Source organism: Budorcas taxicolor, chromosome 2, assembly GCF_023091745.1.
Source record: "Budorcas taxicolor isolate Tak-1 chromosome 2, Takin1.1, whole genome shotgun sequence".
In the NCBI taxonomy this organism is placed as follows: domain Eukaryota; kingdom Metazoa; phylum Chordata; class Mammalia; order Artiodactyla; family Bovidae; genus Budorcas; species Budorcas taxicolor.
This window is the reverse complement of record NC_068911.1, coordinates 112700978-112725541: the sequence shown is the minus strand read 5'-3', so window position 1 is coordinate 112725541 and position 24564 is coordinate 112700978. Positions and strand designations below refer to the sequence as shown.

At 37.9% G+C, this 24564-nt stretch overlaps 1 non-coding gene across 1 annotated transcript; it reads right to left on the bottom strand.

Annotated features, from left to right (window-relative positions):
- Positions 1-17401: 17401 nt before the first annotated feature.
- Positions 17402-17530, bottom strand: LOC128044058 (small nucleolar RNA SNORA42/SNORA80 family). Its single transcript, XR_008199037.1, has one exon. It is a non-coding gene; the product is annotated as a small nucleolar RNA SNORA42/SNORA80 family (small nucleolar RNA).
- Between the last annotated feature and the right edge of the window lie 7034 nt (positions 17531-24564).

Below are 24564 nucleotides of genomic sequence, written 5' to 3'. Positions count from 1 at the left end.
TGAGCATTACTTCACTAGCATGTGAGATGAGTGCAATTGTGTGGTAGTTTGAGCATTCTTTCGCATTGCCTTTCTTTGGAATTGGAATGAAAACTGACCTTTTCCAGTCCTGTGGCCTGGAAAAACTGCTGAGTTTTTCAAATTTGCTGGCATATTGAGTTCAGCACTTTCACAGCATCATCTTTCAGGATTTGAAATAGCTCAATTGGAATGCCATCACCTCCACTACCTTTGTTCGTAGTGATGCTTTCTAAGGCCCACTTGACTTCCCATTCCAGGATGTCTGGCTCTAGATGAGTGATCACACCATCGTGATTATCCGGGTCATGAAGACCTTTTTGTACAGTTTTTCTGTGTATTCTTGCCACCTCTTCTTAATATCTTCTGCTTCTGTTAGGTCCAGACCATTTCTGTCCTTTATTGAGCCCATCTTTGCATGAAATGTTCCCTTGGTATCTCTAATTTTCTTGAAGAGATCTCTAGTGTTTCCCATTCTGTTGTTTTCCTCTATTTCTTTGCATTGATCACTAAAGAAAGCTTTCTTATCTCTTCTTGCTATTCTTTGGAACTCTGCATTCAGATTCATATATCTTTCCTTTTCCCCTTTGTTTTTTGCTTCTCTTCTTTTCACAGCTATTTGTAAGCCCTCCCCAGAGAGCCATTTTGCCTTTTTGCATTTCTTTTCCATGGGGATGGTCTTGATCCCTGTCTCTTGTACAATGTCACGAACCTCATTCCATAGTTCATCAGGCACTCTATCTATCAGATCTAGGCCCTTAAATCTATTTCTCACTTCTACTGTATAATCATAAGGGATTTGATTGAGGTCATACCTGAATGGTCTAGCAGTTTTCCCTACTTTCTTCAATTTGAGTCTGAATTTGGTAATAAGGAGTTCATGATCTGAGCCACAGTCATCTCCTAGTCTTGTTTTTGTTGACTGTACAGAGCTTCTCCATCTTTGGCTGCAAAGAATATAATCAATCTGATTTCATTGTTGACCATCTGGTGATGTCCATGTGTAGTCTTCTCTTGTGTTGTTGGAAGAGGGTGTTTGCTATGACCCGTGCATTTTCCTGGCAATACGCTATTAGTCTTTGCCCTGCTTCATTCTGCATACCAAGGCCAAATTTGCCTGTTACTCCAGGTGTTTCGTGACTTCCTACTTTTGCATTCCAACCCCCTATAATGAAAAGGACATCATTTTTTGGGTGTTAGTTCTAAAAGGTCTTGTAGGTCTTCATAGAACAGTTCAACTTCAGCTTCTTCAGCGTTACTGGTTGGGACATAGACTTGAATTACTGTGATATTGAATGGTTTGCCTTGGAAACGAACAGAGGCCATTATGTCATTTTTGAGACAGCATCCAAGTACTGCATTTCAGACTCTTTTGTTGACCATGATGGCTACTCCATTTCTTCTGAGGGATTCCTGCCTGCAGTAGTAGATATAATGGTCATCTGAGTTAAATTCACCCATTCCAGTCCATTTTAGTTCGCTGATTCCTAGAATGTTGACGTTCACTCTTGCCATCTCTTGTTTGACCACTTCCAATTTCCCTTGATTCATGGACCTGACATTCCAGGTTCCTATGCAATATTGCTCTTTACAGCATCAGACCTTGCTTCTCTCACCAGTCACATCCATAGCGGGGTATTGTTTTTGCTTTGGCTCCATCCCTTCATTCTTTCTGGAGTTATTTCTCCACTGATCTCCAGTAGTATGTTGGGCACCTACTGACCTGGGGATTCCTCTTTCAGTATCCTATCATTCTGCCTTTTCATACTGTTCATGGGGTTCTCAAGGCAAGAATACTGAAATGGCTTGCCACTCCCTTCTCCAGTGGACCACATTCTGTCAGACCTCTCCACCATGACCTGCCCATCTGGGTTGCCCCGCAGGCATGGTTTAGATTCATTGAGTTAGACAAGGCTGTGGTCCTAGTGTGATTAGATTGACTAGTTTTCCGTGATCATGGTTTTAGTGTATCTGCCCTCTGATGCCCTCTTGCAACACCTACCATCTTACTTGGGTTTCTCTTACCTTGGGCGTGGGGTATGTCTTCACAGCTACTCCAGCAAAGCGCAGCCACTGCTCCTTACCTTGGACAAAGGATATCTCTTCACCACCTCCCTTCATGACCTTCAATGTGGGATAGCTCCTCTAGGCCCTTCTGAGCCCACTTCTCATTGGATGTGGGGTGGCTCCTCCTGGCCACCGCCCCTGACCTCGGTTGCAGGGTAGCTCCTCCCGGCCACCGCCCCTGACCTTGGACATGGGGTAGCTCCTCTCGGCCGTTCCTGTGCCACTGCAGCCTGGCACTGTTGGCCAGTGCCCTGACCTCGGACATGGGGTAAATCCTCTTGGCTGCTGCTCTTCAGGCATGGGATCCTCCTGGCTTCTGCCCCTAACCTCGGACGTGGGGTAGATCCTCTAGGCTGCACTTAGTGCACCGGTTGCAGCACTTGCTTAGGGTGGCTTAGAATCACAGGGTACTTCCCACCAATAAGTCTGGAAGTCCTTCTCAAACTGAGATGTGGAGATCTACATGCTTTTTTGTAAACACACAATGATAATATGCTTTTAGTACCACACTAAGTATTTTAACTCACATCTCCCTTGTAACAGAAGCACACACTCATATTCAATTTATGATTAATTTTAGCATTTGCTTTTTGCTCAGAAATCACTTATATTTGAATTTGGCTTTAGTGCTCAGTTGTTCAGTCATGTCTGACTCTGCGATCCCATGGACTGTATCCTATCAGGCTCTTCTGTCCATGGAATTTTCCAGACAAGAATACTGAAGTGAGTTGACATTTCCTACCAAGGGGATCTTTCCCACCCAGGGATCATTCCTGCATCTCCTGCATTGGTAGGCAGACCACTGCTCCCTTTGGGAAGCCATGTATTTGGTTTTAACAACATACAACTGAGCAAGCAAGAGCAGGAAACTACCTAATACTTTTGTGGATTTTTCTTTTTTTTAGTCAGTATTCTGTCAGGAAAACTGAAACAACTATAAAGAATATCAGTTGCATGTTGAAAGTTCAGAGAGAGAGAGAAGGGCGCAACAAATTAACCTGGATGTTAGTATCTTGATAAGTAGCAGCCAACTGGCCCCTGTAACCCTACCAGTGACACCCAGTGGCTGTTGACATCCCATGACAAGTTGTGAGAGCTTTCATAGAAGGAGGTGACACATGGCCAGTTTTGGAATTATGAGAGTGCAGCTACCATTTTGGTGGAACAAAAAAAGTTAAATCTTGTGATTGAAACTAGAAATTCTTAGCAGATGCACACATCTAGAAATGCTGCCAGCCAAAATAGAGACGAAGAAAGTGGCTTCCCTCATGCTACTGCTATCTGATCTCCCATCAATGCCTCTCATTGGTGGTAGCTAATAAGAAGCGGGTATCAAGGGAGTCTGGGAAGTGAAATCTGCATATTCTTAGTCACAGCATTAAAAGGGTAAGAAGTTGTATATAAGCCTAAAAAAAATTGTATGTATCTGATACCAAAGTGATAAAACTTACAAAAATCATATAACTTGTTTGCTTGCTTGCTTAACTTAAAGGTTCTTGGATCTATCTGGCTATATTTTTTTTTAGAATTCTTCCTCTTTGTTTTTTCAAATATTTCCTTTATGATGTGAAGTTCATCCGCATCACTACAAATGACCTGATTTTGTTTCTTCTAATGGCTGGGTAATATTCTATTGTATATATGTACCATGTCTTCTTTATCCATTCATTTGTCAGTGGACATTTAAGTTGCTTTCTGCCATGGCTATTGTAAATAGTGTTTCAATGAACACTGGGGTACATATAAAAAGGTCATGTGACCCAACAATTCCATTACTGTTCATTTACCCTAAGAAAAATCATAATTTCATGTAGTTGTGTTATGTCTGCTAAAATTTCCCATCTGATCTTGTCTCAAGTACTTTTCTATTTTTGTTCTTAAACTCTTAATCTTTCATTTTAAATTTCTTGTCAGAGTCTTAATATTTGTATAAGACATGAGAGTGTTTAGTTGATCACTTTGTCTCTTGGCAGTATGTTATTGGGTTTTTCAGTTGGTTTTGTTTCTTGCTTTGTCTTTTCATGTGCTTTATAATCTTTGTTCTTTAAATGGAGACCTCTAGAATGGGACAGTAGTGACTAAGGTAAATAGATCTTATACCTAATAATTAGGCAGAATGCCTTTCTATCTCCTTTGCCTTTTTTATGGGCTTTGCTTTAAGTTTTTTTGGGAATTGGGTTGGGTTTGAGGTTTAATATTATTGTGGTTGCCCTCGCAGGTCCACTACTTTTACGTTTATCTACATACCCCATGTTTGGTGTGGGAACTATATTGCCATACGATTTTTCTCTATATCACATCATGATCTTTAGGCCTTCCCTTTGCACTCTGTATCAGAAGGGTCTTACCAAGAATCTTGCAACTCTCCTGGCTTTTCTTTTAATTAACTGATTCATTCCTTTATTCATGTAATAATACTTTAGTAAGTACATGGTCTAAATTAAGAGAGGGCAAGTCCCTTTTTCCTTTATATTTCAACTTAAGATGTTAATATTTTTATTTTACAAACCTTTAGGACTATTTTGACTAGTTAAACAATGGGAAAACATTTTTAGAAATTTGATTTCAGTTGAATTTCCTTCACAGATTGATTGGTGTGGACATAACAATTTTAAGTAGTAAATATTCTAATCCAGAACAGGAGCATGTTTACTGTTATTAAAGTCCTCTTTTATGTCCTGAGGTGACATTTTATAGTATAATTTATTGTAGAAAGCAAAAATAATCACTAGCTTGTTGGAGCTGCTCTTCTGCAAGAAATTATTTGATAAGGACACTTCCTAAATAAAGGGGAAAAAAAGAAATGAAAAAGTCATATACGTTGCCATTTGTGTTCTTAAACAATTAATCTTTCATTAATAGGATGAGCTCAAAACAATTTGAGTGAACCTGAATCAATAAATCAAAAGCTGGTGATTTAAAATATCAACTGCCACTGTCAGGAAAAATTAGTTTCTGTTTTTCTCCATCATATTAACTTTTTAGTTTAGACTTAGGTAAGAACAACAACAACAAAAAATCACTTCATAAAATAGGGAAAATGTGTTTAATTCTATAAGATTATAAGATACTTGCATGTTCTTTATACCATTTTTTACTTACACATATTAAAATAGTTTATTAAATTATTATGTTATTTTAATCATAACATTAGGCTTTACTATAAATTGTATTCCAAATAATTTCTATTATTTAGAAATTTTATTCATTCCATCAGTTTTAATTATTACCTCTTAGATCAGCCCTGGGATTTCTTTGGAGGGAATGATGCTGAAGCTGAAACTCTAGTACTTTGGCCACCTCATGCGAAGAATTGACTCATTACTCTGACGCTGGGAGGGACTGGGGGCAGAAGGAGAAGGGGACGACAGAGGATGAGATGGCTGGATGGCATCACTGACTTGATGGACGTGAGTCTGAGTAAACTCCGGGAGTTGGTGATGGACAGGGAGGTGTGGCGTGCTGTGATTCATAGGGTTGCAAAGGGTCGGACACGACTGAGTGAATGAATGGAACTGAACTGACTGAGCATGTGGATTTGAAGTGTTTAAACATTTAAAATGGATCAGTTCAGTCACTCAGTCGTGTCTGACTCTTTGCATCCCCATGGACTGCAGCAGGCCAGGCCTCACTGTCCATCACCAACTCCCGTAGTTTACTCAGACTCACATCCACTGAGTCAGTGATGCCATCCAGCCAACTCATCCTTTGTCATCCCCTTCTCCTCCTGCCCTCAATCTTTCCCAGCATCAGGGTCTTTTCCAATGAGTCAGCCCTTCGCATCAGGTGGCCAACATACTGGAGTTTCAGCTTCAGCATCAGTCCTTCCAAAGAACACCCAGGACTGATGTCCTTTAGGATGGACTGGTTGGATCTCCTTACAGTCCAAGGGACTCTCAAGAGTCTTCTCCAACACCACAGTTCAAAAGCATCAATTCTTCAGTGCTCAGCTTTCCTTATGATCCAAATCTCACATCCACACATGACTACTAAAGAAACCATAGCTTTCACTAGATAGACATTTGTTGGCAAAGTAATGTCTCTGCTTTTTAATATTCTGTCTAGTTTGGTCATAACTTTCCTTCCAAGGATTAAGCGTCTTTTAATTTCATGGCTGCAATCACCATCTGCAGTGATTTTGGAGGCCTCAAAAATAAAGTCTCTCACTGTTTCCACTGTTTCCCCATCTATTTGCCATGAAGTGATGGGATATGTAGCTAAATCAATGGAAATCTATATTTAGACCTATACCAACCTCTAAATCTGAGTTTATAATTTCTGGATCTCTATCCCTATCTACCGACCTGGAGAGTTCATCTTTTAGTGTACATGAACTGTGAACTTCCAGATAATCAAGCTATTTTTAGAAAAGGCAGAAGAACCAGAGATCAATTGCCAACATCCGCTGGATCATTGAAAAAGCAAGAGACTTCCAGAAAAACATCTATTTCTGCTTTATTGACTATGCCCAAAACCTTTGACTGTGTGGATCACAGTAAACTGTGGAAAATTCTGAAAGAGATGGGAATACCAGACCACCTGATCTGCCTCTTGAGAAACCTATATGCAGCTCAGGAAGCAACAGTTAGAACTGGACATGGAACAACAGGCTGGTTCCAAATAGGAAAAGGAGTACGTCAAGGCTGTATATTGTCACCCTGCTTAGTTAAATTATATGCAGAGTACATCATGAGAAACGCTGGGCTGGAAGAAGCACAAGTTGGAATCAAGATTGTCAGGAGAAATATCAATAACCTCAGATATGCAGATAACACCACCCTTATGGCAGAAAGTAAAGAAGAACTAAAGAGGCTCTTGATGAAAGTGAAAGTGGAGAGTGAAAAATTTGGCTTAAAGCTCAACATTCAGAAACGAAGATCATGGCATCTGGTCCCATCACTTCATGGCAATAATATGGGGAAACTGGAAACAGTGTCAGACTTTATTTTTCTGGTTCTAAAATCAGTGCAGATGGTGATTGCAGCTATGAAATTATAAGACTCTTACTCCTTGGAAGGAAAGTTATGACCAGCCTAGATAGCATATTCAAAAGCAGAGACATTACTTTCCCAACTAAGGTCCATCTAGTCAAGGCTATGGTTTTTCCTGTGGTCATGTATGGATGAGAGAGTTGGACTATAAAGAAAGCTGAGTGCCAAAGAATTGATGCTTTTGAACAGTGGTGTTGGAGAAGACTCTTGAGAGTCCTTTGGGCTGCAAGGAGATCCAACCAGTCCATCCTAAAGAACATCAGTCCTGGGTGTTCTTTGGAAGGACTGATGCCGAAGCTGAAACTCCAATACTTTGGCCACCTGATGCAAAGAGTTGATTCATTGGAAAAGACCCTGATGCTGGGAAAGATTGAGGGCAGGAGGAGAAAGGGATGATAGAAGATGAGATGGCTGGATGGCATCACCAACTCAATGGACACGGGTGTGGTGGATTCCAGGAGTTGGTACTGGACAGGGAGGCCTGGAGTGCTACGGTTCATGGGGTCGCAAAGTGTCGGATATGACTGAGCGACTGAATTGAATTGAATTGAATCCCTATCTTTCTATCTATCATAGTTGTATGCAATTGGAGTTCCAAAAATCTATCATTTAAAGGGTAGCTCTCTCTTCAGGCATCCAGGAGTGCATTTTGAACTACTGATCTAACAGTTTGTAATATATGATACTTTGCATTTCTCAATTTGATACCTCCTTAACTTAAATTCTTCTCCTATGGACTCAAGACAAACCTTTCTCCTGACTGTTTATACTAATGGTAGCACCAACTCCCAATCTCTGTGTTATATTTAATTTAACCTTCAGAAACCAAAGGCTCTAAACTTTCTATTCCACAAACAACAGGATTTTCATCAAATTTTATGCTTCCAGAAAAATTTTATACCGAATCTCTCCCTTTTGACATAAAAATGCAGACTATTGCATTTCATTTATCCATTCAACAGATGATATTAAACATCTACTCTTTGCCAAGCATTAAGAAAGCAGGAGAGGATAGGAGTGATATTTGTCCTGTCCTCAGCTTGGAGATCTTAGGGTCTAGTTGAGAAGCCCAATATTAAGTAATTACATTGTGATTCACCAACATCCATGCATCCTTAAGCTATTTTATCCCACTTGCTCTACAAGAGGAGCTAAAACATCACATCTATTCAAGGAATTTTCCTTAAACCCATTCTGTAGTTCTCATAGCCTCGTGGTTTACACTGTACTTATAATGTAAATGTTTTAGCCAATTTAAAATTATTTAACACTATCTAATTGATTGCAAGTTCATCAGGTATATTCAACTCTGTATCCAACTGTAACAGTTCTCAGAACTAATAAGAGAACAGAACGTGAATTTAAATATGTATATAATTGCGAAGGGCCCATGTTTTATCAGAAAGGAAATATTTTCAAATTCCTTCTGCTCTGTTTTCCTGTTGCTTTCATTATTTTCATTCTTTATTACCAAGAAATTATACAGTTGCCATGCTGCCTTATAATTATTCATTAACATATTATGACATATTCTGGCTTATTTAGTACATGTTGCTAGAATAACAGTAAAATTTAAGAAGATTCATGGTAAACAAATGAATCCAGAAATTACTCTAGGGTAATTCTTCCCATTTTCTTTGTGAATAAGCATAATAGGTGAGCATACAGAATAAGTTGAACTTGCCTAAAGCATTCTGACACCCTGTTTGTGTGTGCATGTTTCTGTGTTTCAAACTTATGGGATTTAATAACTTAAATAAAAATAATAAATGCACAGCACATGCTATGTAAGTATATATATTTTAAAGATGAGAACAGAATTTTATTGCTTGATCATTTTCATATTCATCACACTTTTACATAAATTCAAGCTATCCTTTCAATGTAAATCCTTCCCAATGAATGACAATATTCATTGAGGAGAATATTGAGAATATTGTCCTACTGATGAGGACAACATAAAAAATATCTTACATGCTAAGTAAGATAGCAGAAGTACAACCTTTTCCTCTGGGGAATTTAATTTTTATGAATTAGTTTTTTAAATTCCTAGGTATTTAAGTTATAAAAAGTTATGCTTTTTTACTAGACTGCTGTAATTCTGAAGTTCCTTGTAAAAACAAAAGTGTACTATTGTCAGTAACACTTAGAAAGTTGCTTGGTCTTAATACTAGCACTATTTATTTTTATGAATTAAAATAATCCTTAGTGGGAAAAATGGTATATTTGGACAGGCAATATTTCATGTAAAGTAAGGTAGACTGATAAAGCAGTTGTTCTGTAAGAGGTAGCTGGTGATTCTGTTTTATTCTTCATTAACAGTTATTGTCTTGCTTTCTCACATTCAGAGTAAATGTCAGTCACACCAGTTGACCTTATTTTCAGAGGTCTTAAAAATAAACATGTATTTACCTCTTAACATAATGACTTGTAGTAAAAAACACTTTTGTTACTGTCATTTCTGGTTCTCTCTTCCAAACCTTGACTTACATGGCTTATTAAACTATCCTGCTTCTAAAGTCAATATTCAAACATAGCTTTTGACCAATGTGCTAAATGGCAGTTAAGCAAGTTAGTAAGATTGACCATATCTTTGATTGTGTGTCCATGTATCAATTAAAAATTAATAAAATCTTGTCATTCAAACAATACCTAGATTCATGTTATTTTCCTCCCCCGTTTTCAGAGTCTGGCCAGCAATTGTGAACTTGAGAGACACAATGACTATAACATGGGGATAAGTGTCTTTTCCTAGAGAATTGTCCTAATTCCTGACCACATCAATATGAAGTGCTCAAAGGCTGTCTTTCAATTGAATTTGGCTTGTTTGAATCATTTAATAAGACCATCTTAGCAATAAAAACTTGTGCAATATAACAGAGGATTTGAATATATGAGCACTTAGGATATACACATACACTACAAAACAAATGAATACAATTTCAGAGTTTTAAACCATAGAAACTGACTCTGTAGATACCACTTTTATGGTCTCAGACACACCCAACTATTTGCATACAAGCTAGCTTTTCAATTTAATAACATTAGAAAGTTTTTTTTTTTTAATTCTTATGATATTAGCAGTTTGATGAGAGGAAAAAAAAAAAAAAAGGGTGTATAGTCCAAGAAAAAAAGTGCCAATCATTTTGGGAATAGTAAATTTCACTTTGAATGCATTATCAATGACATAGGAACATGCTTGCAACCTGGATATTATTCACAGAAACCCTGTATCCTCTGCCATTTACTCTTATTTCTTACACATATCTTCATGGGATTCAAATAATTTCCTTGAAAAATTATTTACAAACTCTTTCTGAAATTGGGACCATTCACATATTGAAGTGTTTCTTTATATTAATAAAGGTGCTATGGGATGATTTTCTTGTTTTCAGCTCTGCCCTTGATAACTCAGTTTGTCAGCATGGCTGAAAATGCTAAAGATTTTTTAAAAAGACTACATTAATTTTCCAAGTGGAGAATGTGCCTGTGTGTATGTGTGTGTAAGTCATTTTGTTAGGGTAAAGATACTTCAGTTGCCCCAATCCAAAGAGCTGGTTGCCTTTCAAGAAATTACTTTTTTTAACAAGAAAAAAAAAAAATGCCTCTTTTCATAGAAAGAGAAAATGTTTTAACCTTTAGAGTGACTGCATATGTGTGCTGTCTGTGTATAGTAACATTGGAAACAGAGTATCTGACTAGAATTTGAGGAAAAAGCAAGAACGTGTCATTTTATGACACTGACACTAAGAGAATTAAGATTAAAGGGAGCAGAATGGGCTCATTCTGAGATGGCTTCTTGGTGTATTGTCAAAGAAACAAGGATGCTAACTACAAAGATTCAGTGTAGGTGTAATGCCTTAAAAGAAAAGCATGGAAAATAGATAGATGTGATTTTGCGGTCTGTATTTTTGTAAGGAATAATTTCCAGTTTTTAATTGGGGGCTTGATCTTATCAGTGGCTTGGGTGGGTGATAAGGTGAGTTTGAGCAAACCCAGCAGACATTACAGGTCAGAGCCCTGACTCTGGTCTGTGTCCTCCGGTCTCCAGAGGTTGGTGAGGTGTGAGAATATCAGGAGCAATCAGGAGTACAGAGCAAGGGAAAATAAGTGTTGACCTTACCTGAGAGAGTCAAGAGTCAAGTTCTGCCACCAAGCTTTGAGCTTAACCAAGAAATATCAGAGACAGCATGAGCTGTTCTTTGCTCGTTGCAAGACTAAACAGCAGGGATGGAGGGGAATGGCTACACAACTTGTAGGGACTATGCAAAATAACAATACAAGGTCTTTATGTATATTAAGAATTTTAAGATGATGACAGAAGAGTATTGAACCAAGAATGGACCCTTTGGCGTACAGGGACCTGTGCAGTAAAGAGAGATAAAGGGGGCCTTGGAGAGAAAGGATCAATGTCAAAAGATCTAAGTCAAGTTATCCTTTCATCCTTTAAAAAAACTAACAACACATTGTAGAAATAATATTATTTGTATTATTGTTATAGTTGTGATTATTTCCTCCTTTAGCTGTATAAAAGTTTTAGTGTTTTGTGATAAAGAAATGCATGCCTGTGCATTATCCCATGTGACCAGATAGAATTAGTTTGGGCAAACTAATTCACAGGGACAGATTAGTTGAGTGCATGGCACAAAATAGTGATTTCATGATATATTTTATTTTTAAGATGAAATAGTCATTTTATAATCTTAGACTAGACTAATTTAATCCGTAGGCCAGTTAGTAATGTATAGGGTGTTTTATTATTCAAATTCAAGAAGACTACCTGCTACATTGACAGTTGCATTTAGGTTGTATTACTAACATATACCTGACTTTCAGTGAATCAATCCAATTAAGTTTAAACTGAAAAATTCTTATTATATGTGTGACTGTGAGTGAATATAACTATTTGATTTGAAATAATAGTGGATCTTTCCCCATTTGTAAGTTAAAGGTCTCTAAAGGCCCTTTGTTACTAACATGGTATGGCTTGTGTGTGTGTGTGTGTACATGTGTGTGCATGTGTGCCTGTTTTAAAGAATTTCACTTAGGATGGAAAGAAAGATCAAGAGTAGACCTGAACCTCTTTTAGTTACTATCTGTTAACCAAATGAAAGAGAAAAAGCCAATGATGACTGAGGAACAGAAAAAGTCTAATTTATTCTTTTTTAATTCTTAGATGATTAAACCATATTTGGCAGCTAGATATTTCTACATTTCCAGAATGAATAAAGGTCTTCTCTGGGGTTAATTACAAAGAAATGAAAGTGGTATCTGTTCAGATCATATCACAGTTGTCATTTCTCCAACAATAATACATTCCAAATTAGAGGGGACAAAACAATGCAGAATCATTGTATGCTGGGGTCCAGCCCTGGTGGATCCAGGGAATTCGAAGTGGGGACAGAGACAGCGAGGAGAGACTTATTTATAAAGAGAGATTAGGAAAGAATATTGTAGTAGGAAAATTAGTGGAGAAAAGAGGCTGAATAACTTGGTTTACACAGGAGACTAATAAAGCTCCGAGACAAGGAGCTTGCACCGTCTACATTAGGCCACCAGCGCCCACTTGAATAACAGAGGGTGCCCCTCCTTGGGCTCCCTCTCGCGTGGGTCTTAGAAGCCAGGGCAAATGAGTAGACATGGAGAGCCTCTGTGCTCCAGATGGGAATTCAGCCTAAAAGGGGAGAAAAGGACGACATGGGGGAGCCAAGCATTGGTGCCAGACCCACAACTTTATTTTCAAAAGCAGTTTATATACCCCAAGTTGTACATAAAGAAATAATGGCATATGCAGAGTTATGCAGGAGCAGCAGTCCTGACCCTTATTGAGACTAGGCTTTCCTTTTGCATACCTTCCCGTATACAAAAGGTCTCAGGTGGTTTTACATCATCTTCTGGCCAGGGGGCCTGTTAACATTTTTATGGCTCTTTTTCTAGATAAATGTCTATCAACCAGAAAACTCATTTTCCCTTAAAGTGTTTTTTCTTAATCTGCATCACCTCAAAGTACTAAATAAAGTTACATTCCTATAGAAAAAATGTGCAGTAGGTTATAATAAAGAAAGTACTTAACTCAAAGATCTAATGTTGCTAATGCCAGGGCTACTACCTGTTTGTTCTACATACAAGCTATATCAACAAAATAAAAGATACAAAAACTTGGCAGCAAGTATTGGCTCAACAAATCAAACCCTTAATCAGCCCTATTCTAATGATTTTGACTCCTCGGAAGCCCCTACATTCCTAGGATGTTTTAAACTTCCTGTGCCTCTCGCAGTTGGGAGGCCACAAGCAATCACATATGCAGCTATAAGAGTCCAGACAAACCTGTCAGGCAGGCTAGAAAGCCATCAGAGGGGTTTTTGGATTGAAATACTCTTATTATACCCAGGAGACCTAGTATCTAAAACCTCTAAATTAACTTTTTCCAGATAAAGGTGGTGGGGGGACAGCTCCCTGTTAATGTCAGAGGAGTTGGTGAAAGACATAATATAGTAAAGCAGACAGATTTTGGTTCTGGGGGTAGATGCTCGAGAAAATCCAGGGGGAACCCCTGAGACCTGATCCCACCTTTGCGTTTTGTCAGGCCCCCTTCCTCATGACCTTTGCCACGGGCGGGATTCCCCATGCTGTCTCCCAGCAATTGTAGAGGCCAGAACCTTTCCAGATTCCACTTTCTGTGCCTAAGAAATGAATGGTGTAGGCAATTTATCAGTGAGTTTTAGGATTTAATATAAGCCCATAACTTTTTTCTTTAGAAAAACATTGAAGAACCCTCTGTGCTTGAATTGTTGTTGTTCAATCACAAATCATTTCCGATTCTTTGTGACCCTATGAACCCCAGCACACCAGGCTTCCCTGTCCTTCACCATCTCCTTGAGATTGCCCGAACTAAAGTCCATTGAGTCGGTGATGCCATCCAACCATCTCATCCTCTGTTGCCCCTTCTTCTCTTGCCCTCATTCTTTCCCAGCATTAGAGTCTTTACCAATCAGTAGGCTCCTCATATCTGGTGGTCAAGGCTTGAATGTCTAAATCTATACATCCCAACCCTAGCTGTATATGACATTTACATGGGACATTTTCTCAGTGACAGATGTGCAGATCTCACCTCAAGACATTTTGAATAACCAGTATCGATTTGGACACATATGCTGAAGTTATTTTAGATTCCTCAAATACCAGGTCTAGATATGTTTAAACTGTCCATTAAGATAGAGAGGCAAAGAAGAAATCGAGTTTTGAAAGAAACAGGTCAAGGCGTTCCAAATTTCTAAACTGGCATCTCTTCCCTTCATCTGAGCTTCCCAGATGGCACTAGTAGTAACTAACCTGTCTGCCAATGCAGGAGACACTGGAAATGCAGGAAGGTCCCCTGGAGGAGGGCATGGCAACCCACCTTGATATATTAAATCAAGGAACTTTAAGAAAAGGCAATCGGAGCCTGTTGGATTGTCTTTCTCTGGCAGTGATGAAATTCTAGAAAGGCTGGCTGATGGGTGCTGGAGGTAAAGTCATCAAGTGTATACTTATGGGTGTCTTGGTGAAGGTACCTCCAGTGAACCTCTGAACATCACTGAGAGAGTTGTCTGAAAGTTTCTGAGCTGTTTTTAAAATAGATAATGGTGAGTCCAAACTTTGTATAGTGACTCACTCTGAATTAATACATATTTGTAAAATTAATAAAAGGACCAAGCAGACAGCTTCTGCTCTTTGTGTATATTACTGATTCTTTTGAGGAGAAAAGTTAGAAAAATTGGATCTTATAATCACAAGATCCACAGAATAACAAATTTTGTCAGCAAAGTCTAAAACCACTACAGTAAAGAGCCACATATGACTAAGAACAGCAAAGATTTTATTACCACATGATCATGGTTAATTTAAATTTCAACCTTCCTGCTAAGACCTGTGTAAATTTTGGTGAATCACTTTGATTTTTCTGAGGCTCAATTCCCTCATCTGTAAAATGGGAATATAAAAATTCCCTAACATGAGGGGTTAAAATTTAGAGGCTTCATTAAGTTAAATTAATAATAGTGTTTAGTATGTAGTAAGTATTCATATATGTCAGTGATAATAATTACTTTCGTGTATTGTAACTTTGATAGCCTAAAAAAGATGGAGAACATTACCAGTAATTTAGCACTTACTATGCTAAATAGCTTATAATTCAGAGCCATTGGGACAAACGTGCCCTTAGGAGCGGTGAACGCAATGACTTACCACCAGGCGCATTTCCATCTGTTGCTGTTGATTAAACATGCCTTTAGAATTAAAGTTGTCACAGGCTAATTAGAAAGCTGGCGATGGCTAATTCATGTGCCTTGGAAATATACTCCCAGAGTAGCAGGTAAACAGTGTTGGCAATTATAGTTTCTCATTAATTCTGTAGAAAAGGATAATATTACTTTGAATTACGTGGTGAGTAGTCTCCTTTTCCAGAAAAAAAAAAAAAAAAATTGTGTAGGGTTTGGAAAACTTCCAATTTGCTACCAGATGTGAAGTTTAAGTATCAAGGAGAATCTTAGAATTTGTAGCAGGGTGGTTTTCCTTGGCAAGCCCGACCCATGCTGAGGATGCCTGAATTACCCAAATGCTACTTGGAGAACAGAAAAGCCCAGTTGGTTCCAAGTTCTAAACAAATGATTCCCCAGAGGGTCAGATAAATGGAGAAATCTTTTGCATCTCCACGTTCACTGTGCCATCCTGAATATCCCTGGGCTAGTGCTGAGAGCCAATACCAATTACAAAATTTCCAGGACTTCACAGGATATTCAGACCAGCTGTTCAGTGTGTGTCTCATTGTCTAAGTGATTAATACACTAGATGGGACTAGAAGAGACATGGAAAATTCTTTCCTTACTTATTCCCTGTTAGTTGTGCTTCTCATGGTTATTTTACCTCTGGGAGCACTCTTATTTCTTTGACCAACAGGCCACTTATAATAAATATTACATGTTTCCTCCCATGTTCACAACAGCAAATGTTATAATCTTCAAAGCTTACAGATGCTTTTTAAGTTCCCCTTTTAGATATGATTCATTATTGAATAAAGAAAATACCCCTTGATTCTCTAGAGGACGTTTATTTACTCTGAACATAAATACATGAATTAATAAACTCAACAGCAAGACCTATATGTTAAAAATGAATTAAAATAAATCTACTCATTGATTCTTTTATTTTTACAAATAATTTGTAGCAAAATTATGCCTGTATTTAATGTAGCCATTAGTGCACTTGTTTTTTAAATCAATGCATCATTGATTAAAAGAAGAATGAACAGTAGTATTTACTGAGTATTTTCTATCATCCAATCTCTTATGTTATTCAATTTAATATTCATCTTCAAAATGGGTATTTAAATTTCTATTTTAAAGAAAAGGAAAGGTGAAGAAGCTGATTTGCCCATGGTTGAAAAACGAGGTTAACTCCAAAGTGAGAAAAAAATTTCTTGTACATCTTGTTACCTCTGATCTCTATCATTTAAATATGTCAACAAACAATAAAACAGAATGAGGTAGAACTGTGAGGTTTGGTGTGATATAAGCTAAGCAGTGGATTCCCAACTTGGTTGATTAACAAACTCAGAATAAAAAAAAAAAAAAAAAACGTTTTATTTTAGTTGATTTTGTAAGTATAAAACTTTTTATTAGGGATTCTTCTATTTGTTGAAACTAATATTTTTCTTGGTCTAGACAACATAGGATGTTTTAGAGTTAAAAACAGTAAGATCATTTAAAAACAGTATGTTAAAGAATTAAATAATGTTAAAATTAAATAATCACTCAAGTAAAAAATCAATCTGAACTTAATACTTTCTTCATAAAATTAAGACAATAATACTTGAATTTCCAAGGTAATATAATAAGTGACCAGTTCATTGTTATTGTTGTTCAGTCACCCTGTCATGTTTGACTCTTTGCAACCTCATGGCGTGCAGCATGCCAGGCCTCCCTGTCCCTCAGGCTCAGTTCACTATGATTTATATAAACCTTCAAATTTGGCCTTAGAGGAAATAGCCCATAAAATTAAGTTTCTAATATACTGGTACTGGCTATATCCTCTCCTAAATTGCTTGTTAAAATCTTCCCACAATCTGCATCTTGTTGAAATTACATCTTCTATGGCTTTAAATTTTAATATTAATTTTTGTTTAAAATAATTTTGCCTTGCTTATGGTCACTGAAGTTTGATAAGGATACCCGGGGTTTCACCTTGATGGCAACTCAGTCTTTAGACTCAGCCTTAAGCAACTCAGTGTAAACATGTGATCAGTCTGACCTGGTTTATACTTTTTTATTTTCTTTTTCTTTTTTTCCCTCTGTCAAAGCACTCTAGTGTATGCAGCCTATGGGCAGGGCCAGGCAATGGTTCAGGGCCAGTTTGCTCTGGCATGGGACCCTATAAGAGGCCCAGGGGACAGGCCTGCCATAAATCTAAACCAATGTATTGACCTGGCTCCTTTAACCCTGTATTTCATTATCGTTCCCTACAGGGGACATTTTCATTAATAATTTTACTTGAGATGCATGGACCAAACAGATTAAATCAGATCCCATAAAAGAACTTTGGAAATATAACAAGTGAAATATAATGCTAAATGGAACCTACTGTCCATGCGGTCACAAAGAGTAGGACACAACTGAGCATGCATGCAATGCACATATGCTGCTGCTGCTGCTGCTAAGTCGCTTCAGTCGTGTCTGACTCTGTGCGACCCCATAGACGGCAGCCCGCCAGGCTCCTCCGTCCCTGGGATTCTCCAGGCAAGAACACTGGAGTGGGTGGCCATTTCCTTCTCCAATGCAATACACATATGGCATTGTATTAAAAGCATTTTGGTTGAGTACTTAGTAAAAATTAGTATCTCCAGACTACAGGAAACTATACAGGATAAATTACTTGTTTTCTTCTCCAAATATATTACTTGGAGAAATGCAGGGTGAAACCAGAATTTAAGGATTAAAAGATATTTTTAAAAGATGTTGAAAACATCAGGCAAAAGTAGTGAGAGGTGTTAGATATAAAATAGATATTGTTAATGTCGTTTTACCCTTAAATATTGAATGTATATAAAGCTTTATTTATATACTATAGATGCTTCTTTTAAAACTTAACATGATTAAAAACATGAGAAGGATTCTATCCTGATCAGGTTTGGCTAATGAAATCATATGAGAGGGTATACGGAAAAAAGCTAATATTAATTGTATTCAAGAATACTGTGATTTAGGTAGAATATTAGGCTGTATTATCCCATATCCTCCACTTTCAAAAAGCTTTTAATGATTAACTCTCTTTATGATCTGTCTGGAAAGAAAACACACACATAATTAACCTTATCAATTCTCCAGTGCAGGACTCACATCTGCTGTATCTTTTGATTTGAATAGACAGATACATTTGGTCAATTAAATTATCTGGTCAATTAAATCAGACGTTTTCTTGGCAAGAATTTTAGAATCATATAACCCAGGTATTGAAGGACCTTTGGAGATCATAACTAAATTCTTTTAATTCAATTTTTTTCTCATTTACCATCCACAGTCTCTTAGACTGGTATAGACTGTAAATACATTCTAGAGTTGGGCTAATTCATTACCAAAGCAGATCAGACCATATGCCATCTCTTCACTGTGGTATCATCTGAAACATCTGTACTATGTGATGCAGATCTGGCAAGGTGATTTGCCTGCCAGGGTGAGGTTTGACCTCACTTAGAAAGCAATGATTTTATTTCAGCATGTTCACTGATAGATATAGTAACTTGATGAAAGTGAAAGTGAAAATCACTCAGTCATGTCCAACTCTTGGTGACCCCATGGACTATACAGTCCATGGAGTTCTCTAGGCCAGAATACTGGAGTGGGTAGCCTTTCCATTCTCCAGGGAGTTTCCCAACCCAGGGATCAAACCCAGGTCTCCCCCATTGCAGGCAGATTCTTTACCAGCTGAGCCACAAGGGAAGCTGAAGAATACCGGAGTGGGTAGACTATCCCTTCTCCAGAAGATCTCCCTGACCCAGGAATCGAACTGGGGCCTCTTGCATTGCAGGTAGATTCTTTACCAATTGAGCTATCAGGAAAGGTAACCTGATGAAAGCCTTTTAATTTCATAATATGGCTTCTACTTTGGGAAATCATAGAATGCTTCAGATTCATGTGTGCAATTGGAAATACATGGTATAATGAAATCAGGTAAGACTGATAATATCAGATAGGATAAATATTGGTCAAATCTCCCTTTGCTCTGTTTTGAATAGAAAAAAAAAATCATAAACCTTCCTTCAAAAAATTTTTTACTTCTTTCCACTATGTTTTTATACGTGTTCTAAAGATACACAAGTTCTAAAATATCTGTATAAAATAGTTTCTGTATTTCATGTTTTCCTGTCACTCCCATTAACAGACAAGGAGATCCAGGTGTCTAAAATCAAAATAAAGTAAAAAACAAAAGAATGATAACAACAGAAAATATTGTTCAATATTTTAAGCCATAGATAAGGTCCATTCACCAGTAGCAGTGCTTAGGTTAGTCAATCAATTCGGTTGCTCAGTCGTGTCTGACTCTTTGTGACCCCAGGGACTATATCATGTCAGGCTTCCCTGTCCATCACCAACTCCTGGAGCTTGCTCAAGCTCACGTCCATTGAGTCAGTGATGCCATCCAACCATCTCATTCTCTGTCATCCCCTTCTCCGCCTACCTTCAGTCTTTCCCAGCATCAGGTTCTTTTCCAACGAGTCAGGTTTTTGCATCAGGTGGCCAAAGTATTATTGGAGTGCTTAGGTAGCAAGCCAGTAAATCAGTTTACCTACCAAAAAAGATAATAAAAAGATATTTTAAAAGAAACATCAGGAAAAAAAGGCTTTTTTTACATAAGAATATAGAAAAGAAGATGCTAAAATGTTATGATATGCAAATGCTGGTTTTACTCTTTCTTTTGAGGCCATCATTTTCCTAAAACTATTTCAATGTTTCACTGCAGTATATTGCACCTTATGTTAATCAGTTGCTTCAAGTACAAAGCTAAGAGTGGAATAAAGTTGAAAATTAACATGACAGCTGTTCTTGGGTTGATCTGTAGTGGGTGTGTGTGCATATGTGTGTAGGTGTATATCTGTGTAAATATATTTTTAATGATAGTATTAAATATAATTCATTTGATAAAAAGATTAATGCAAAAATAGAAGATAAAAATGGAATTTTATAATTTGCAAGACTATACATACTCAAATTCCTTTTTGAAACAAACGAATGAACCTTCAGTTTTAGCTAAAGAAGTTTGAAAAACTTAAAGAGAGTGAACTGATATCTAATTATTTTAAAATAAGGAATTTCAATTTAGAAGGTGAGATACACAGAACACTCCCTGGGCTGGTCAAATTAAAGTTTGGATTTTTCACTAGTTGCTTACTATTTTTCAGTTATTTTCAATAATGTGTGGTGTATAAACTCAGCAAGATGCAGTGCAGGCTTTGGGAATGAGTGTTTGAAGGCAACACATACCTTGAGAATCATGGTAACCCAAGTGGTTGTAGGAGCCCTTGAGATTTCAGCTGCTTACGTGAATCTCCTGACCTGGGAGGAAACACCCACAAATGAAAGGTATCAGGGGTGTGTGTGTGTGTGTGTGTTTTGTCACTCAGTTGTATCTGACTCTTTGTGACCATATGGACTGTAACCTGCCAGGTTCCTTTGTCCATGGAATTTTCCAGGCAAAAACAGTCTTCTCTCAATAACACACTCTGTGTTCAAGGAGTGGATTGTGATATCTTAGAAAACTAACTTTCACTAGCAATCTTGTGTCTGTTGCCTTGTAATGTTTGCTTCAGAGTTGAGTAAGCAGAAGTGTTACTCTAAAAGACAAAATATTCACTCACAGACTCCTTATTAGAACTCATAATAACCACTTAAAGACTTCAGTTAATCATGTTGACAGGAGGACCAAATGGAAGCTAGACTTATGTGAGACTTTCACAGCTCTCTTTAGAGATAAAAGGAAATTACTCACATTTTAGGGCTCATCAAATTCCACAAATGGAGTTATTTGCCCTTCAGCTCCTCAGCTGAATGTGAAAATATTTTCACCTCATATCATTTGATGCTAACTCCCTTCACATTTCTTTATACTAGAATAATGCCTTCTGTAGGTAGTTTTACTTTTTCTACAATTGGAGAAGATACTACTACTATATATTGATACCATAATTTCATTGGCTTTCTAAAGGGGTGTGTGTATAAAAGAGAGAGAGAGAGAGAGACATATTTAGGCTTAAAATATCTATAGATAATAGCACTTTAAAGAGAACATCAATAATATTTGTAATCTGAGAAACTATATCTTGGATCAAATATCTCTAAATAAATTGTGTAATTATAATCCATGGACACATAATTTATATATTGTTTGCATTAGATTGGAGAGACTGTGATAATTATTGCAGACTTAAAATGATTAAAAATCTTAATGTTCTCCAAAGCCAAAGAAGTAGAAGAAATTGTTGTATGCACCAGATTCTCTACCACTGAGTTACTTGGGAAAGCCCCGTGTATGTGTATATACAAATATATATGAAAGAGAGAGATTAGGAGAAATTGACTCACACATTTATGAAGATTGAGAAGTCTCACAATTTATTATCTATAAGCTAGAGACCCCCAGGAAAACAGATGGTGTAATTTAGTACAAACCCTAGGGAAAGAGAAAATGAGATGAGATGTTTCAGCTCAAGACAAAAAAAAAAAGAATCAAATTCTTCCTACACCTTTTGTTCTAGTAAGGTGCTAGTGGACTGAATGATGCTCATCAATGTTGAAGAGGGCAATCTACTGAGTTCATTGATTCAAACGTAATCTTATGTGGAAACATCTTCATGGACACACCTAGAAATAACATTTAATCTGGGTACCTTGTGGCCAGTCAAGTTGACATATACAATTAATAATTATAAGTCCACCCCTTGTCAACTTGCCACCCATATGCATCTCCTTGCATGCATGTGTGGTAATTTGCTTCAGTACTATCTGCCTCTTTGTGACCCCATGGACTGTAGTCCTCCAGTCTCCTCTGTCTGTGGGATTCTCCAAGCAAGAATACTGGAGTGTGTTGCTGTGCCTTCCTCCAAAGGATCTTCCTGATTCAGGGATCAAATCCATGTCTTTTATGTCTCTTGCATTGGCAGGTGGATTCTTTACCACTAACACCACCTGGGAAGTCCTTTTAATGTATCTCCTTAAACCATACTTAATTTACAAATAAAGAAATAGCAATAATGTTGCCTAATACACTACATCTATCCTGCATCCAACCAAAAGTATACTAACTCATTCTCTAGAAGGGGGAGTAAAGGCAAGTCTTTGAGTGATGTCTGCTATTCTTGATATCCCATAAGTTAGATACTCTGATATAAAATTGACATATACATATGTGCTTAGTCAGTCATGTCCGACTCTTTGCGACCCCATGGTCTGCAGCATGCCTGACTCTTCTGTCCATGGGGATCCTCCAGGCAAGAATACTGGAGTGAGTTGCCATGTCCTCCTCCAGGGGATCTTCCCAACCCAGGGATTGAACACAGGTCTCCTGCATTGCCAGCATATTGTTTACCAGCTGAGCTACCAGGGAAGCCCAAAGTAAAAGCAAAAAAGTTTCACTTTTTCATATGAAAAGTGAAAGTGAAGTCACCCAGTCGTGTCCAACTCTTTGTGACCCCATGGATTTTAGCCCACGGAATTTTCCAGGCAAGAGTACTGGAGTTGGTTGCCATTTCATTCACCAGGGGATCTTAACCTGACCCAGAAATCAAACCTGAGTCTCCCGCATTGCAGGCAGAGGCTTTACCTCTGAGCCACCAGGGAATATGTATATAGTGAAAGTGTTAGTTGCTCAGTCTTGTCTGACTCTTTGCGACCTCATGGATTGTAGCCCACCAGACTGCTTTGTCCATGGAATTCTCCAAGCAAAAATACTGGAGTGGGTTGCCATTCCTTTCTTCAGGGGATTTTCAGGACCTAGGGTTTGAACCTGGGTCTCTTGCATTGCAGGCGGGTTCTTTACTGGCTGAGCCACCAGGGTGTGTGACAAGATAAGGAGGAAATCCTCATAACAATTATAGTCCTCACTTTTGTGAAAGTCACTCGGTCATGTCTGACTCTTTGTGACCCCATTGACTAGACAGTTCATGGAATTCTCCAAGGCAGAATATTGGAGTGGATAGTTGTTCCCTTCTCCACAGGATCTTTGCAACCCAGGCATCGAATCCAGGTCTCCTACATTGCAGGCAGATTCTTTACCAGCTGAGCTACAAGGGAAGCCCAAGAATACTAGAGTGAATAGCCTATCCTTTCTCCAAGGGATCTTCCCAATCCATGAATTTAACCGGGGTTTCCTGCATTACAGGTGGATTTTTTACCAGCTGAGCTATCAGGGAAGCCCCCTCACTTTTGTAACTTAATTCTACTGTAATTGTGATGATTCAAAGCATATACAACTTTCCAGAGAAACTTGCATCATCCCTGCAAGGTATTACTACATATCTGGCATTGTAACTAAGTCTTCAAAATGGTATTTCATTATTCTAACAGTCCCACTACTTCAGGATGGTGGGGTACATGTTAAAATCATTGAATTCTGTGAGCATGGGCTCATTGCTGCACTTCTGTTATTGTAAAGTGAAGTCCTTGATTCAAAACAATGCTGTATGGAATGCCCTAGTGGTACATAAGCCATACTGTTAAGTCAATGGATGGCAGTTTTGGTGAAAGCATTGAGCGCAAGGAGGATAAGTCCATATCCAAAGTAAGTGTCTATTCCAGTAACAACAAAATGCTGTCCCTGTCATAATGAAAGTGGTTCAGTATAGCCAACCTTCCACCAGTAACTGACTGATCACCCCAGGGATGGTGTCATATCAAGTGCTCAGCACTGGTGTCTGCTGGTGTCAGAACAGAGGCCATAGCCAAGTGTGGCCTCAGTGAGTAGAAGTCCATATTTTTGAGTCAATGAATAATGTCTATTCCTACTGTATTTACATACAGTATTAAATACTGATGTCAATAGCAGTGATGAAAGCAGCCATTTTTGACTGCTTTCTGATTTTAAAGAGAAAGCACTGTCTTTCACCACTGTGTATAATTTTAGATGTGATTTAGATATTGTGTATATTAATCATATACTACTGTGTATGATTTTCAATTCATAAATGTTTTTTATGATGTTCAGAAAGTTTTCTTTTTTTCCTAGTTTACAGTATGTGTGTGTTTAGGCACAAAATGGTGTTATAATTTGTCAAATGCTTTTAATGCATCAACTGAATTAACCCTGTGCCTTTCCCTTCCACCCATCATTTCATGGATTGATTTTTTAACACTAAAATACTGTTTCTTGCTATGACTTTCATTTAGTCATGGAGTATATAGTGCTTTAATATGTTGCTGGATTTAGTTTGCTAATGCTTTAATTGAGGGTTTAATTAATGTTT